Source organism: Toxorhynchites rutilus, chromosome 1, assembly GCF_029784135.1.
Source record: "Toxorhynchites rutilus septentrionalis strain SRP chromosome 1, ASM2978413v1, whole genome shotgun sequence".
NCBI lineage: Eukaryota > Metazoa > Arthropoda > Insecta > Diptera > Culicidae > Toxorhynchites > Toxorhynchites rutilus.
Window position 1 is genome coordinate 188,451,093 of NC_073744.1, and position 13,764 is coordinate 188,464,856.

The 13,764-nt window shown below is 40.7% G+C and overlaps 1 protein-coding gene across 5 annotated transcripts in view; it reads right to left on the minus strand.

Moving 5' to 3' along the window:
- The window catches only part of LOC129762012 (plexin-A2), a 138,456-nt gene extending 126,246 nt beyond the window's left edge, over positions 1-12,210 (minus strand). For 2 of the 5 annotated variants that reach the window (XM_055759991.1, XM_055759952.1), the window contains exon 1: positions 10,886-11,476. The gene's annotated coding sequence lies outside the window, so the exon portion shown is untranslated. Of the gene's footprint in view, positions 1-10,885; positions 11,477-11,813; positions 11,952-11,978 lie in introns of those variants that run through there. The other 3 variants (XM_055759971.1, XM_055759981.1, XM_055759961.1) reach the window with 3 other exon arrangements.
- Positions 12,211-13,764: the final 1,554 nt, after the last annotated feature.

Below are 13,764 nucleotides of genomic sequence, written 5' to 3' on the forward strand. Positions count from 1 at the left end.
AGGTTATGGGCCCAGACGAACGGACATAACCAGAAGCCAACCACTCAAGATTTTCTCACTGAAGATGAGTACCGATGCAAGTACTGAAAGTTTTCCGGGATCGGGATCAAGCAGCGTGGCTTTGGATCGCCGAGTCGTGCGGACGGTTGGAAGCAGTGCAGTTCTGCCGGTGGAGAAACTAAAGGGACGGGAAAACTACGTCACGTGGGCGTTCTCGATGAAAAAGACCCTCATCCGAGAAGGTACTTGGAGTGCGGTGGAGCCGCAGGATGACGAGGTTGTGGACAATGACACGAAACTCAGGGCATTGGCCACCATCTGTCTCAGTTTGGAGAAGACAAACTACAGTTTGGTGCTGGCCGCGAAGGATGCGAAGGAAGCTTGGGACAAGCTAAAAAAGGCATTCCAAGATGACGGTATTTATCGGCGGATCGGTTTACTGCAGCAGTTTACTTCGATTCGTTTGGAAAATTTTCAAACAGCCGAAGCGTACGTGGATGCCATGGTTTCAACGAGCCATAAACTGGCGGAGATGAATTTTGTTGTTAGTGACGATTGGTTGTCATCGTTACTGTTAATGGGACTGCCAAAGTATTATGCTCCTATGGTGATGGGCATGGAAGCATCCGGTCAAGCTTTGTCAGCCGATGTAGTCAAATCGAAGATTCTGCAGGACGTAAAGCCGAAGCAGGGACCGAGAAACAGCAGTGATGAGGGAGCATTTTACAGTGGCGAACAGCATCAAAGGCGTCGTAAGAGCGGTGGATCGATTAAGGCCAAAGACGATTGTTGTTTTAACTCCAATAGACCCGGTCATTATGCCGCAAATTGTCCGGAGAAGAAAGTACCACCGAGGCGTGGCAAGGGCCGTGCGATGTGTGCAGTTTTCGCTATTGGTGATGTACAGCAGGAAGAATGGTACTTCGACTCCGGAGCAACCACTCACATGGCGCGTGTAGGAACGAGTTTCAAGAACAAGCAAGAGACATCTTTTCAAATTGGAACAGCGAACAATGGAAGCATGCGTTCAAAAGCGAAAGGAGCGATCAACTTGGATTGCGTTGAAGGTGACGTTTCTGTGGAGGATGTGCTGGAGGTCCCAGAACTGGCGGCCAATTTGCTATCGGTAAGCAGAATTTGTGCAAAGGGATTCAATGTGCTGTTCACGAAAGAAGTATGCCAAGTATTGACGCAGGATGGAGAAATTTTCGCATCTGGAATTGCGGAAAGAGGACTGTATCGAGTCAACCGGCGTGAAGAGAACATGGCTTATACATGGCACTTGAACAAGCAAAGCTTGAAGAAACTCCAACAGCTGGCGGATGGAATCCAGTTTAGGAACACTGACGATTTGGAATGCATAGCATGTATTCAAGGTAAACACTCAAGAGAATCGTTTCCTTGTTGCGAGAACCGAGCCAAGGATAAGCTGGAGTTAGTGCACACGGATCTGTGCGGACCCTTTGAGGTTCCCTCGATTGGCGGAAGCAGATATTTTATGAGTTTCATTGATGATGCGACAAGAAAAGTGTTCATTTACACGCTGGAGACAAAAGACCAGGCACTAGAAGCATACGAGCAGTTCAAGGCTATGGCGCAGCGTCAAACCGGCCAGAAGCTAAAAATTTTACGTAGTGACAATGGACGTGAGTATGTTAATTCGAGATTCAAACAGAGCATGATGCGTGAGGGGGTGCGACACCAAAGGACATGTCCGCACACTCCAGAACAGAATGGGATTGCCGAGCGGATGAACCGCACCATATTGGACAAAGTGAGAAGCATGCTGAACGATGCGAATCTGCCGAAACGATTCTGGGCTGAGGCGGTCAACACGGCGGTTTACCTTATCAACCGCAGTCCTACACGAGCGCTGAACGGAGAAGTTACTCCCGAAGAATCATGGACTGGCAAGAAACCATACTTGGGGCACCTGAAGATTTTTGGTGCAACGACGATGGTACACCAACCGAAGCAAAAACGTAGGAAACTGGATGCAAAATCAATCAAGTGTGTTTTCATGGGCTATGCTGAAGACACGAAGGGTTTCCGGGTGTATGACCCGGAGAGAGACAATATCATCATAAGTCGTGATGTCATCGTTGTAAATGAAGAATGCAGCATATTTGAAACACAGAAAGACCCAGTTGACTTCGTGGAGATTGAGTGGATGTATGAAATAGCTGCAAAGCTTCCAGAACGCACTCTGGATGAGTCAGAGGTCAAGAATAATGTCCCAAATTCGGGAGGAGCAATGGCAGAAGTGGAGTTATCTGAGAGCAGTTCTTCAAACAGCGAGTTCGAAGACGCCGACGACGACGAGGACAACACAATTGCGCTCCCACCGCGATTAGTACAACTAGCCAATCCAGGGCATGAGTTGAGGCGGAGCGGTCGGGAGCGCCGTTCCCCAGGCAAGTATAGTGATTTCATTTCATACAAAACCCATACTTGCCCAATCGTTTCCCAACAGATAAACAGCAACCGTGGAAGCAATACGAGTGTTTTTCTAAAGATGGATGATCCAACTTCCTACAGTGAAGTACTGAAGCGACCGGACCGAGATCAATGGATCGCAGCTATGAATGAGGAGATAGAAGCCCTCAAGAAAAACGACACCTGGACGCTTGCAGAGTTACCGAAGGATCGAAAGGCCATCCGAAACAAGTGGGTTTTTAAAACCAAACGAAGTGTCGATGGACAGATTGAGCGGTATAAGGCTCGCTTGGTTGTCAAAGGATGTTCCCAAAGCCAGGCATTGATTTCGAGGAAGTTTATGCGCCGGTTGTAAGGTATTCAACGATTCGCTACCTAATGGCGATGGCTGTGAAACATGATTTGGAGATTGACCAAATGGATGCTGTATCCGCCTTTCTACAAGGCTCACTGGGCGATGAAACGATTTATATGGACATGGCCCTTCAAGAATTTGGACTGGAGCGTTCAAAGATGGATGCTTGTCTGTACTACAAGGTCGAAGGCAACAAAATACTGTTTTTGACTGTGTACGTTGATGACTTGCTCATGTTCACCAATGACAAGAAGCTGAAAAGGATACTTAAGAAGTTTCTAAGCAGTCGATTTCAAATGAAAGACCTTGGTGAAGCGAGGCATTGCTTGGGATTGCGTATAAGAGATCGAGTTAAAGGCAAACTATCACTAGACCAAGAAAATTACATTGAAGAAATTCTAGAGAAGTTTCATATGGCTAAATGCCATGCCGTGACTACGCCGTTCGAACCAAGTTTGAGGTTGGACAAGTCAATGCGTCCAAAAACGAATGAAGAAGAAGACGAGATGAAAAATGTACCCTACAAAGAAGCAGTAGGAAGTTTAATGTATGTGTCTCAAGTTACGAGACCTGACATCAGTTATGCCGTTAACATCGTAAGCCAGTATAGCAGCAATCCCGGACGCAAGCACTGGGAGGCGGTTAAACGAATTTTTCGATATCTGCGAGGAACAGCTGGTAATCGTTTATGCTATACGAAACACGGATATAGTTGGCTACACAGATGCAGATTGGGGAGGAGACGTTGATACGCGAAAATCTACCACGGGCTACGTTTATACTTTACAAGGCGGTGCAATTTCCTGGAATGTGAAGCGTCAACCGACGGTTGCATTGTCGTCTTGTGAAGCCGAATACATGGCGGTGTCTCGAACCATTCAAGAAGCGTTATGGTGGCATGGTATGCTGGAGCAGATTTTCGGTAAGCGAGTGATAGACGTCTTTTGTGATAATCAATCTGCGATCTGCGTTGCCAAGAACGGGTCGTATAATCCACGAACAAAGCATGTAGATATCCGATATCACTTCGTGCACGATTCGTTAGACAATGGCTTGATCAATTTGAAGTATGTAAACACCCAGCAACAAGCAGCAGATGGTTTTACCAAACCGCTAGCGCACCCGAACCTAAAATGGATGGAGCAACAAATAGGCATCGAGGATTAGGGAGGAGTGTTGGGATCGCAGTAATCCTGATATATAAGTATGCCATGATAATGAGCAAATAAATTTTTCATTCCACTATCGTTATTCACTCTATCAAAACCTAAGACAAGACCAGACAACTGGCTTCTTACTCTTCGTCGTCGTCCAAAAACGAAGCCATGACATGAAGATGCCAGAGCTGCCAAATATTATAAAATATCGGATTTTTCAAATTTCTATTTTAATGAATCGTAACATTTGGTTGGTGCGAATTCAATGATTATTGCATATTTTCAAATAGACAATCTCAAAAATATGCTTTAAAAGGATAAAATAAGTCTTTTAAATACCCATATCTATAATATAATCGTTTCCAAAACAAATTTGGGATTTTTTTTAGCAAATAAATCTAATCTGACAACCGTTACAGCGTTATGCAGATTCTCATTGTCTGAACCAAAACATTCTATCTTATTATATGAGCAGGAATACAACCAAAACAACGTTAGGAAGCCATTTTATTCATACAAAACGTAATTCAAAAATAAAAATGAAGTGTAAAGCCTTAAATTGTGAGCGAAGGACGGATACTCATCCTGAGTATAAATTTTATCGGTTCCCTCAAGACAAAAATATTCGGAAAGAATGGATTCGATTTTGCGTGAACAGTGAATTAGAAGTTCCATTCTTTGAAATCAAATCAAGCACAAGAATATGTAGCGTAAGTATTAAAAACTAATTCTAAAACATATCCTAATACTAGTATATATACAGGCTCATTTTGTTGATGGGAAATACAATGAAAATGGAGTTACGAAAATTCCGACCTTAGCTGCATCCGCGAATGAGGAATGGGAAGAGATACAAAGTATTGAGAACAATTATGATTTGGTTGACGTATATGAAGGAGATAAACAACTACAGGAAGAAATATTTCGTTTGAAGCATCAAATTTCCAAGCTGAAAAGGTAGTGTGTCAAAAAATATGTTATTTTCTAATATTTTATATTGATGTAACCGTTAATAGAATTGTAACAATGGAAGAAAAAATGCGGATATCTGACCTCGAGAATTCGTGGAAAACAACCCTTGAAGAAGCTTTTCAGAGAAGATCAAATTAAGCTATTAACAGGAGAGGTTAAAAAAGTGAAACGTTGGTCCAATGAAACGATTACGGAAAATTTACAAATTCGGTTTGCATGTCAAGGTGGATACGACAAGCTTATTCAAAAAGGCTTCCCGTTCCCATCCACGAGGACTCTACTACGCCAAATTGAAGGAGTTCGTTTCAGTCCTGGTATGTAATTATAATCATATGTCTCATCGCATGTTAATATATGAAATGATATTTTGTAGGTATTCTTGAAGATATATTCGAGCTGCTACAACATAAAGTCTCCACAATGTCGGTTGAAGAAAAGGACTGCGGATTGGTTCTAGACGAAATGAGCATAGACGAGGCAAATGAGTTTTGCCAAAATACGAAGCAGTTTGTTGGAACAACAACGCTTCCTATGTCCCAAACTTTAGCCTGTAAAGCTTTGGTATTCATGCTAGTTGGAATCGCAGCGCGCTGGAAACAGGTGGTTGCTTTCGAGTACACCGGCAACTCTATACAAAAAGAGTTTTTGAAGAATGCTGTATTGTCTGCAGTTTCAAGAGCAGAGGGAATCAGTTTGCGTGTCCATTTTATAACAACAGATTCCGGGTCCGAAAACCAACGCATGTGGAAGGATTTGGGGATCGATATTCGTCGCAAAAATGAGACATTAAATGCTGCGATACCTCATCCAAACGCTGAGAACAGAATGCTAGAGATCATACCCGATCCCGTACACGTATTTAAAAATACAGTACATGGCTGGTTGAACAATGTCTACCTGAAAGTTCCGGATTGGTATGTTCGTGAAAAAAAGCTAACATCCAATATTGTTCATCGAGACCATTTAACCACAATCGTGAACTCCGAAATAAACAACACGTTGCGGCTTTGTCACAGACTAACGGCCTCGGATGTGTGCTTTGACAACAGAACATCTTCAATAGATAAAATGAAAGTATGCAACGCAACAAAATATTGCAACAGGACGGTGGCTGCAGCATTGAAGTTTCATGCGGAAATACGAGAATTACCGGAGCTTCTTACTACCGCATGCTTCATAGAAGACTTTGCTCGATGGTTCGAGGTAATAGGGCAGAAGAAAAAGTATTTTGTTTGAATGATCCTATGAAATATGACGAGGATATCGCTCATCTGAAGACCATGGTGCGGTTAATGTATGATCTCCAAGTAGGACACGGACATTGGAAACCATGGCAAACAAGTGTAATCGTTTGCACGAATGCAATTGTGAGGTTGACAGATCGGCTTTTGCATGAAGGACACCCACAAATATTTACATCGCGGTTCGTCCAAGATTGTCTGGAGAGTCTTTTCTCATTGATTCGTGCAAAGCAACGACGCCCAACTCCATTGCAATTCAGCAATAACTTGAAAATTGTGACTCTTTCGCAATACATGACCGTAGTACCGAATGCTACGTATACAGCCGATACACAACATCTTATTGGATTGATAGATTTGCTATCAAAGCGGCGTGAAGAATGTTCAGCCCAGAAATTGATGGACAATGAAGCAGCATCGACATCATATCGAATTTCAGCTTCATCTAATTCTAGTGATAATGTGGATGATATGAATATTGAATTCGACTATGAGTACACCGTCGATGAAGCGAAAACTTTTCTCGACAGAACAGAACAAAATTCGTTGTTCTATATAGCTGGTTTCATCATCAAAAAAATTATTCAGCGGGAAAGAACATGTCAGCAGTGTAACAAGAGATTGGTAGTCAGCAAAACACAACCTAGATTGTATCAACCGTCTCTTTTTTCATATTTACGAGCTACAGCTTCTAACTCTCCCATCTGCATAGTGAATGATGAGACTTTTAATTTCTTCTTAGCAATGGAAATTCTATTCCGAAATATGAAATCGCATTTGGAACCTAACGAAGCTGATTTGCCGAAGAAAATGGCAGGAGAAATGTATGTCTTGCCATCCACTTTATTCCATTGTGAAAAAACAAGGAATGACATTATAAAAAAATTTATATCTTTTCGTTTAAAAAGCGGAGAAAACAAAAAAACAAGGAAACGAAAATTTGATAGCAGGAGCATGGCATGGTAGAAATAAAATATATTAGTATCAGAAACCAAATAGATTATTATTAAACTAAACTTATGTCCATTTCCATTTTAGTGTTGTCCGAAAACTCATTTTTTCCACTTTTTCCCAAAAATGACTTTTTCAAAAAATCATAACTTTTGAACCTCTGAACCGATTCAGATGATCAATAAATCTAATTGAAGCCAATGAGGTAGATTTTTAATAGAAAAAATATTGAAAAAAGTATTGAACTTGGAAAGAGGGTTCTAGAGAGGTGTTTTTTTCGTTTTAGAGTCATTAATTTGTAAATTTAACATGTTTTAAGTCTTCGTTCAATATTCTTATGTGACTAGACTAGGCCTATGCGACTAGAATCCTATCTTTCCGGTAAGTGTGATATTTTTTCAAAAAAGATTGGCTTATTGGCTTCAATTTAATATGTCGATCATCTCAATCAGTTCAGTAGTTCAAATGTAATAAATTTTTGCAAAAAATTATTTTTGGATAAGAGTGGAAAAATGATTTTACGGACGACCGGTTAACTTTGAAAAGTCACTCAAAAACACAAAAAAGCCTATCTGATATCGAGATATGTTATGTAATAAATCCTCAGCTTTCAAGAAAAAACATAAAATATAAAAACATAAAAACAAAAAACATAAAAACAAAAAACATAAAAATAACAAAAAACAACTACAATCAATAGTTACGAAAACAAAATTCGATTTCTTGGCAAGCCTAATATTTTTCCAAAAAAGATTAATTGGCTTCAATTTGATATATCGATCATCTAAATCGGTTCAGTGATTCAAAAGTTATGAATTTTTAAAAAAGGCACTTTTAGGAAAAAGTTGAAAAAAATGATTTTTCGGACCACCCTAAAATAAGAAAAGGTCACCCTAACGAAAAAATAAAAAATACGGGTCTAATATTTTGCAATAAAGAAAGAAACTACCACTTTTCATGGAAATCTGAGGAGCACTATATCGGTTTGACATGAAATGAATGTATATATATATATATATATATATATATATATATATATATATAAATTTTTCAATTCAATCAAAATATAGTAACAAAATAATTAGGTTAAACGTGTATACAATTCCTTCACATTTCCTCTAAACTAAGTATCGTAATATCAATTAAATTCATTTTTTTCTAAATTCAATACAAACCCAACGTAATTTATTTTTATTGGCAACACTGGAAAAATCGACTTTGTTTACAAAATTTATCGAAATCGACCAATCAGAAATCAGAACGACTGACAGAAATTTGGTCCGTAAAAGACCCCCTATTGTCTGATCTTATCTTAGATCAAAACGTCTTTTAATTCCGATAGAACCTGTACTGGGGTATATGTTTTAAATTTCTGAAACAAAAACGTTACATTTGGGGTACAAAGTTTCAAGCGTTGACACCGCTTTGTCAGTTGTACAAAGAGTTGTGTTCTTCGGTGAAAAACTTAAGTTGAAATTTTGTTTCGAAGGTATTGCTTACGCCTCCGCAGCCACCACATAATAGTGTCGGTTCGGATTTTCTGTTACCGTTCTGTGTTGAAGATGTGATTTTGCTAGAAGATACTGAAAAAGTACTGAGTACAAGTACAAGAAGTTCAGTATTCCAGTTTCAGTGCTCTAGATAGCGAACAATCAACAGTACATGTTGATACTTAGAATTAATTTGACAATCTACTAAAATTGCTCCTCACTCCTCACTCAGTGAAAGCATTCATTTGTCAATCCTTGTCTTTGCTATCAAATCTATTAAAGAGCTCTATTATTAAATTTCTTCAATGTTTGTGCTCGACGGCAATATTTTCGTAATTCTATGTTAACAGAGCGGTTGTGTCTTAAACATCACCCTTCTTCATTTAGCTTTTTTTTTCTTTGCGGCCCGCGGCATCATTACCAACACGTGTTTGTGGCTCCTATGAAAAAAAGGTTGAGTACCACTGTGTTAGGGTCACCATGAAAAAACTATTTGTTTGCTCTAACTTTTATATTTCAAAATCTAAATACAAACTTCGTCTTCGAAAAACATTTTGCGATGCAGAACTTGTTGATATCTCAACTTCATTCAAAGTTGTTGATATTTCTTCCCAAAAAAATACGCTCTTTTCATTTGTTTGTCAATCTTCTTGAGAAAACATAAAAAATGTTTGTTGGCGTATTTGAAAGAACAAATTTTACTCTATATAATATGTGATTTTCAAAACAATGTTATTTTGTGTGTTATTATGTGGCAAACGAAATTTGCGGAGACCGAGGAGATAACGGCGAGAGGTGGTATTTCAGTAGGACTCGTCTGCTGAACTTACAGTCTCATGGTATGCGTTAAGGACACACACCTCAACGAAATGTTTATTTTTTGACATTTTTGACAGATATCCTACCCAGACCGACTATTTGTTTCAAGTATTTTCTAACGGTCACTGCTGCATCATCTACAAACTACCTTGCAACTATCTGCAATATTCAGTAACTAAATTAAATTGGGGCATAATTTGGAAAAAAGAACCTGTTCTGTTGAGCGCTACCCACAACAGATACAATTGATAGGGCAAACATAATAATAATGAGCAGAATAGATTTTACAACCCGAGCCAAAGTCATTAGTGTTAACTGTAGAATCAAAGCACATAAGTATCTATTGAGACACGATCTGATTGCGGTTGAATTGGCCTCTTCCTGCCATTCGAAAAACGAGTCAACTTCCCCTCCGGCACACACACGGACAGCCTTAATACTTTCTCAAGTTTGTAACACTCAAAAAAATCTATGCAATCTATGACGGCAGTTGCTCTACAATCCAAACAAATATTGCTCATTTCCAAGAGCGTCTAATGAACGCACGCTAATTGAACAAATGAAATGACCTCTGCGCGCTGAGCCAATTATTTTGTACCCCCACAAGTAAAATCGCACATTTTTAATTGACGGATCTTTTGTGAGCAGCAATACTCCATTTACCCATAGATCTCGTCATTCCGGCAAAGATAGTGATCTGCGGACGCGTTTCGTTATGAGTCTAGGAATATGAATGAATAAGTTTTAGAACAATTTGAATCTTCAGTGATTTTTGACATATCGAATCTAAGCTCCCATGGAAATCGCACAGCAACTCTCGAGTGAGAGTCATAAAAACAAGCAACAGTTAACAATTTACTCTTTTGTGGTTTCAATCGCTAGCCGACTAAATGTTTATAGGGCTAACACGCCGAGATGGGGCCGCGCGCAGCCCACAACACACACAATCGATCGCTATCTCTCGAAATATGAGGCCGATCCGAGCGGCGCTGAATCGTTCCCCCAAGAGTTCGCCATCGCCATCAGAACGATATGACACACTGTAAAAACGGTATTCTACTCCCCGGTGCTCCATGTCCTCGCTCTCTGCTGGCCGCGGAGAGCAACGGGGCCGCACCACGGAGATGGCAATAGAGAGTGATATACGCGGTTTTCCTCCGAGTCGTCGTCGTTCGATTCGCGTTTTCTGAAGGTAATCCAGTTTTGTTTCTTTTTTTTGCTCCTTTCTGTTGTGTTTGTTGCTTGCTTTCTTCGTGCGTTCCGTCAGAAGCAGTTTCTGGCTTAGTTTGGGTGTAAAGTCGAGAGATCCAATCGATGGATAGATAGCAGAAAGAAAGTCCGACACGAAAAAAAAAGAGCTCAAACGCAATGGTAATGAAATTCCGCTATTTCCACGGAACGAACTACTGAGATCATGATGATGGGTCAAAGGACGGGAGAAGGCGCGGTATCCGAGCCAATTACCTTATCGAGTCTAGTATGAGAATTGGACGAATTAGCGAGGCCGACAGCAGCAATGTTTCCGGCGCAACAGCAACGCATCATCGGCCCAGCAGTATCAATCAATGTTTGCCTCTTTCGTTTTCGCTGTTCTGTGGTACTTTACGTTAACTGCTCCTCCTTCAATGGGGCACCATTCGGTGTATCTTTTTTTTTTGTTTCTGCCGGGAGGTCACCCCTCGCGCGAGGGCACTTTCACACACCACACTATTCCAGTGTAGCAATGGCTGGTCAAGCCAGACTTCCACTAGTAGTGAAGCAACATATTTTGCACACTCTGGTCCACCACACAGGCACTGAATTCAACCAACATCCACAGGATCTCCAGTTTCGATTTAAAATTTTTTCCACCACTTCGCCTGTTTCCCTTTAAATTATTCGATGTAAAAACACTTAAGTCCATTCGATCGCTTCACTTCGGTGCGCAACACTAATTATCCCAAAAAACACCACTAGCAGGGTGTTTCCATCCTGCAAATACGCAACTTTTACACCATTTTTACATCTGGACAAATTTGCTGTAACATCTACTCGACAAGACAAGAAAAAAGCTTCTTTGAGCGCAAAACGCCCTACACAGATTCTTTCTTCTCTCACAAAAACACTCTCGTTCTCGCTCTCGCCCACCGTTCGTTTCATTCGCACAAACGCATTCTCGCTCACTCACTCCTTCGCGCTGCACATTCTCGCTAGGCAGCAAAATGTTCTCTTGGAACCCAACTCTCGGGGCCCAAAGTTGATATCCACACACACGGCTCTGCTTTCTCCCTCTCTCATTCCAGCGTTCAATATTCTCTGGAGCCGCCGCACATTCCACACCCTTCGTTGCTTCTTCTTCTACTCACACACGACGGCGGCGCACATACACACACACACACACGCTCACACAAACCTTCCTTCCCAGCAGCAGCAGCAGAGGCTGTGGCCAAAGCAGCAGCCCTTAGCCCCTTGTAATCTGTTGCTTTCGAAGCCGATGTTTTCTCCGTTTTCACGTCTATCCCGACTCCGCACCAGCCAACGCAAGCCTGCACCCGAAAAATACACTGTGGCTCTTTACCTTTCGAATTTATTTCTTTTTCACTACTAATTTACACGATATTACAAACGGCTAGCCTACTACGGGTGTGAACGAACATGGTTACTGCAAATGGTGCATCTCATCATCATTTTGCCGAGGTCTGTCGTTGTTCTGTTGATTTCATCACTTCCACACTGAGATCGCTGCCCGCATCGACATTCGCGCACACACTACACCCGAACCCGACTCGCAAACTCGACTGAACGAGAAAACGAACGGATCGGAAACCTCATTGGCAGTGCACGGGTCCTCGGGTGAAATGTGCAGGGCATCGAGGGCCATCAGCCATTTTGAATCACTGCATGCAGGGCGAGACAGCAACAGCATTCCGATTGGAATGTGGTTTTGAGTTGACGGCGAGGAATGGAGATTTGTGTCTGCTAGAATGCGATGGCAGCAAATCATGGATTTGTTTTGATGTTGACAAACAGATTCGACAGCTGTGAAGCGTTTTGTATGTTGACTGCGAAGCGTTTGCGAAAAAAGTCACGGGAGGGTTGTGTTCAAGACACGACCGCAGAGTTGACGTAGGATTCCGTTAGGCTATCTGCTGCATGCTGATTTTGGATATGTTTGAAGAATTACTTTGTTAAACTCTTCGATAATGATTTGGGTCTGTTTGGTCTGGTTGTTAGGTATTGTTTGTTCACTCCACCAGTGTCCATAACCGAGTGATAGTGATAGAAGGATGGTGAATTGTCATTAGATGGTGCGTATCACGTACCAAAGCCGCCCTCTGTTGTTCTGGACGAGATGGCTCCTGTGTTATGTATGGATGAAATAAAAAAAAAAGCTCTTCAATGTAATATAAGATAATTATCATTATCGAACACAAGTTTTCTCACCAGAAAAAAAGTGGTAATTTCATTTATAATTTTTTATTTTCTGGATGTTTAGTTTATTCAATCCATTTTCTTTTCGCTTTAAACCCAACGGAACACGATGATACATGCCTCAATGCGATTTTCAATTGCGCTAACAGCACCAAATACGATATGTAGAGCATATGTGAAATCACTTTTTCGAATACTCCTTAATTTTTCCAATTTTGCTCATCTCATGAATTTTCCTTGGGGAAAAAATATCGTTTCATATTTCAAGTCATGTTAACACAATAGCTACCATATACAATTTTACACTTACAGTTGTGCTAAAAGTTTCACAATACATTATCGGTCATTGATATGAAATTTCACGAAGCTACCAACATAAAAGTTCCAAATTTAAATTTTATTTATATTCTATCAAGCATAAGTTCTATTCAGTTTATTGAAACATCATTCTTCAATCAACCCATTGAAAGATTCTTATTGGAACGAAAATAACAAAAAAAAACACTCGTTCATCGCTCCCAACTTATTCGCCAGTACGTATGCAATCAGCAATGTCCACGCTAGATACAATGAGCACTATCCATTGGTGTGCGTCGTTAGTTAAACTATCGACCACGAGGGTATTTACATGCGGATTTCCCCCAGACACATTGGATTTGAAATCTCTGTTAGGGAATACATGTCGGCGGGAAAAAAGCTCCCGCTTTATTCATGTATCTGCAATGCCGATTTTCCTCAGGCAGCTTGGTTTTGATGTCTCTGTTAGGGACCCGCCGCATGTGTCGTCAATTTGACCAATCATAAGCGGGTATTTCCGTTAGGATAGGGGTTAAGATTTTTCAATTGTTCGATAGTTAGTTTCATGACATATATTATTTTATTTAATCTGAAAAATTGTTATGGAATGCCGACATTGATTGACGCAAAAATCT